The sequence below is a fragment of the Macaca thibetana genome, chromosome 6 (genome assembly GCF_024542745.1).
Source record: "Macaca thibetana thibetana isolate TM-01 chromosome 6, ASM2454274v1, whole genome shotgun sequence".
Lineage (NCBI taxonomy): Eukaryota > Metazoa > Chordata > Mammalia > Primates > Cercopithecidae > Macaca > Macaca thibetana.
This window is the reverse complement of record NC_065583.1, coordinates 2,044,532-2,048,917: the sequence shown is the minus strand read 5'-3', so window position 1 is coordinate 2,048,917 and position 4,386 is coordinate 2,044,532. Positions and strand designations below refer to the sequence as shown.

The 4,386-nt window shown below is 58.1% G+C and overlaps 1 long non-coding RNA gene across 1 annotated transcript; it reads right to left on the bottom strand.

Annotated features, from left to right (window-relative positions):
* Window positions 1–1,810: 1,810 nt before the first annotated feature.
* Window positions 1,811–4,173, bottom strand: LOC126956945 (uncharacterized). Its single transcript, XR_007726610.1, has 4 exons — window positions 4,138–4,173; window positions 3,047–3,104; window positions 2,328–2,512; window positions 1,811–2,225 (listed from the first exon to the last, which is right to left on the bottom strand). It is a non-coding gene; the product is annotated as an uncharacterized LOC126956945 (long non-coding RNA).
* Between the last annotated feature and the right edge of the window lie 213 nt (window positions 4,174–4,386).

Below are 4,386 nucleotides of genomic sequence, written 5' to 3'. Positions count from 1 at the left end.
GGAACGCCACGGCAGCCGCTGGAGGCCGGAAGAGGCCAGGAATGCTCCTTCCCGACAGCCTCAGGAGGGAGCCTGGCCCTGCCTTCTCCAGGCCTTGATTTCTGTCTTCTGGCCTCCAGGACTGTGAGGGGGTAAGTTTCTGTTGCTGTGAACCCCCAGGCCTGTAGGAGCTTGTTATAGCAGCCACAGGAAACACAGAGGACGTATTTTCTCTTTTACTGTAATAAACTGCCTTTAACACTTTATCGTGTGTACCCAGACACGCCTGCTCTCGGCCTAGACACAGCCAGCGTCTCTGCAGGTTCCTCTCCTAACCCATTAGAACACACATTTCCCCATCTGCGGGGTGCCCCGATCAGGGAGGGGACGCAGCTCCACGTTGCCCTCAGGATATTCCTAATTGTTGTGGATGTTGGATGTGCGGTGTCCATGGGAGTGTCTGAGATTTTCGTGTCTTCTGCATCCAGCAGCTTTGCCACATCCAGGCCAAGGGAAGTGGGGCTCCTGCCTCCACCTGCCTGCTTCTGGGATCTCCCTAGAGGGAAGCGTTTGGTAGGTGGGTGGTAAGACTAGGGTGCTCGAATGGGTGAGGAGGTGCAGAGGCACTGGGCTCTAGCAGCCTCCTGCCTCTAGGACAGGCGCAGGTTGGGATCACTGTAGCGACCAATGCCTTGGATCACTCGAGGGCTAAAAGGCACCCACTAGCTACACAGCTCAGGGGCGTCGCACATTAGGTATATTGTGGCGTCAGTTTCGGAATCAGCCTGGGTGGAGTCAGACCAGGACACCCAGCCAGGATTCCGTGGTGGGGAGAACGCCCACGTGGCTTGTGTGAAGGATGCTCCAGGGAATGCAAAATCTCTGGTCACTGGGAGGAGCTGAGGGATGACAGCGACCCCAAAGGTTTTATAGAGGTGCCCAGGTTTGCTGATACGGTGCTTGCAAACGGCTCATATAAAGGGTGCGTCACAGCGGGTCTGGAATTGGTGGGTTCTTGGCCTCGGTGACTTCAAGAATGAAGCCACCGACCCTTGCGGTGAGTGTTACACTTCTTAAAGATGGCGTGTCTAGAGTTTCTTCCTTCTGGCGGGCTCAAGCCGCAGACCTTCCCACTGAGCGTTACAGCTCTTAACCCCAGCACATCCGGAGTTGGTCCTTGTCTGGCCAGCTTCAGGAGTGAAGCTGCAGATTTCTGAGGTGACTGTTACAGCTCATAAAGGCAGCGCCAACCCAGAGGGCACATAAAACTAAACAACAAAGATTCCACGATGCAGAAAAGGACCCAAATGGATTGCAGCGGCTGGCTGGGGCCAGCTGCTTTTATTCCCTTATCTGGCTCCACACACATCCTGCTGATTGGTCCATTTTACAGAGCGCTGACTGGGCCGTTTTACAGAGAGCTGATTGGTCCGTTTTCACAGAGTGCTGATTGGTCCGTTTTGACAGAGTGCTGATTGGTCCATTTTGACAGAGTGCTGATTGGTGCATTTACAAACCTTTAGCTAGACACAGAGGGCTGATTGGTGCGTTTACAATCCTTTAGCTGGACAGAAAAGTTCTCCAAGTAACCACCGGTTCCGGAAGCCCAGCGGGCTTCACCGCTCGCTGGTGCTGGTGCGTGGGAGTTTGCGGCGTCTAGCCAGGGCGCTCCCGCAGCCCAGAGAGCGCTGCCCTTGCTGGAGTCCAGCAGGCACCCCTCCGGCTGCTCTGAGGAGGGCCCGCCGAGCCCGCGCTCACCCGGAACCGCTCCTGCCCGCCAGCGCCCCAGCTCCCGCCCACGCCTCCCCCCAACACCTCCGGGCCAGCAGAGGGAGCGGACTCCGGCCTCGGCCAGCCCCAGCGAAGGGCCCCCGCAGCGCAGAGGCGGGCTGAAGGGCTCCTTGAGCGCGGCCAGAGCGGACACCAAGACTGAGGAGGCGCCGAGAACCAGCAAGGGCTGCTAGTACGTTGTCACCCCTCAAGAGGACATGAAGACGCTGGTAGCTTGGAGGAACACAGGCATGACAGAGACCCAGAGGACCGTATGGAGGTCTTTGGGACTAATGATGGCGTGGAGGCCAGATGAGACAGGGGAGCCCAGAGACAATCTGGTGGGAGAAGCTTTCCCATACTGCCCCCAACCTGGCCAGTGAACCTTCCAAGGGCCTCGTTCAAACAACTTCCTCAAGCGGTGTCGGCTTAGAAGACAATGGAAGCTGACCTCACCAGGGAGCTTCCTCAGCAGCCTGCAGGGCACAGGAGGCACAGGCTGCAGCCAGGAGCACTGGGCACCTGCGGCCCACGCCCCTCCAGGGCCCCCCATGCTGACTTCACAAAGCTCTGCCTACCTCTGCTCCAGGGCTTTAGTGACATCACGGCTGTAATCTCCTCTCCCACATCAGCCCCAGGCCCTGGGCTGGCATCCTGGGTCCAGGTAGGAAGGACACGGGAGAGAAGGAGAAACAGCCTCACTTTTCTGGCAGGAGAGTGTGGTCCTTAACGTTCTCCAGTTTTTTCAAGAGACTTCTCCAAGCTGGAAAGCAGGAGATGGGTTATGGTGGTGAGGGAAGAAACTGGGACTTACAGGAGGCTAAGTGCATGTGCCCTTAGGGGAGACCCCGGGATCGGGGATCAGACCCTGGAGCCCCAGCATCCCTGTGGAAGGCCACAGGGCCCCAAGAGTGAGAGCCAGGTGCCCGGGGGCCAGCACTTTGTCATTTACAAAGTGCTTCCCGACATGCCACCTCCTGGGGAAAGAGGACGGGGCACTCTCAAAGAGGACTCAGCCATGTTAAACAGCTGCCCACATAGACCTGCATCCCCTCCAGCATGTCCAGGTGGTCACTGGTCCCCTCCCCCACACAGTCCCCTCCTGGGCAACACCCGCTCCCTGGACCCCAAGGCTTCATCCCAGCAGGGAACGGGAGACATATCCCAGGTTCCAATCGCCTTACCAGGAGCTTCCCCACCAGGCCTCTGCAAATGACTTCCTAGGAGACTTGGTGCTTATTCCTAGGGACAGGTGAAGCTGTCATCTCTGGGGCTTCTGGGACCCTCAGAGCCTTACCTTTCCAGGTGATGTATTTATTTCCGATCCTGAGCCATTCCCCCACTTCAGCTTTATCCTGAGAGACAAGACAGAGTGAGGGCGCAGGCCGGGTCTCAGTCTCCTGTCCCCACAGCTGCAGACCCACAGTGCTCGTGAATGACACACTTTCTCCGCCCAGCTCACGGAGCCCTGTGTGCTTCTCTTTCCTTTCACTCGATTCTAAAGTGCATAATAACCTGTTCTGGTTTCCTTCTTCGAAAAGCACGGAGGGGTTTTCTTTTTTTTTTTTTGAGACGGAGTCTCGCTCTGTCGCCCAGGCTGGAGTGCAGTGGCGCTATCTCGGCTCACTGCAAGCTCCGCCTCCCGGGTTTACGCCATTCTCCTGCCTCAGCCTCCCGAGTAGCTGGGACTACAGGCGCCGCCACCTCGCCCGGCTAATTTTTTTGTATTTTTAGTGGAGACGGGGTTTCATTGTGTTAGCCAGGATGGTCTCGATCTCCTGACCTCGTGATCCGCCCGTCTCGGTCTCCCAAAGTGCTGGGATTACAGGCTTGAGCCGCTGCGCCCGGCCATGCACGGAGGGGTTTTCTATGTGAGGCCCGCCCTGGGCGTCCTCAGTGCCTGTTCCCCTGCTTGGGAACCACGCACGCTTGCGTCCGCAGGAGCCTCTGAGCTGGCAGGGGAGGATTCGGCTTCCGAGGAGGCCAGAGGCGAGTCCAGGCTCAGGTGGGGGCTCTCAGGGGCTCAGCACAGCCGCCAGAGCACCCCACACAGAGGCTGGGCCCCGAGGCACCTGCCCGGGAAGGCGGCTGATGAGCCCGGGCTCAGGGCCTGTCCTCCCACAGAGACCTCACCCCTCTCAGGACCGGGTCCTCGCCGCTGAGTCCCGGGGTTTGTTTTTGCTCTGACGCCTCCCGTGCACCCCACAGATGGTCTGGGAGCTGGGGATGGAAATCCTATGCCCACTCCAACCCCTGCCTGCCCTGCCGTCCCTAGAGGGATGATGAGACTTCCCATCACAGGAGCGCCTCTGCTGGATTTGGAAAAGTGGAAAAGAGAGCAGGAAAATAGAATCATTCTCTGCTGGGTGTGGGCTGAGGGCTCCTTACATTCTCGCTGTTCTCGTCTCTGGGAGGCACTGAGGACGGCTCCCTGGGAAAGTAGGGGCTTAAGATGATGAGGAACACCAGGCTAAACCCAACGAAGAGGATGAGATGGATGATCTGGGGAACGGGGCTGGGGCACAGCTCTGTATCAATAACACTCAGAGGAAAGAGAATATCCACGTCAGCTGCACTGCTGTCCTCCGGCTACTGAGCCCTGGGCATTCCCTCTGAGAGTATTTATTGGGGCCCAGG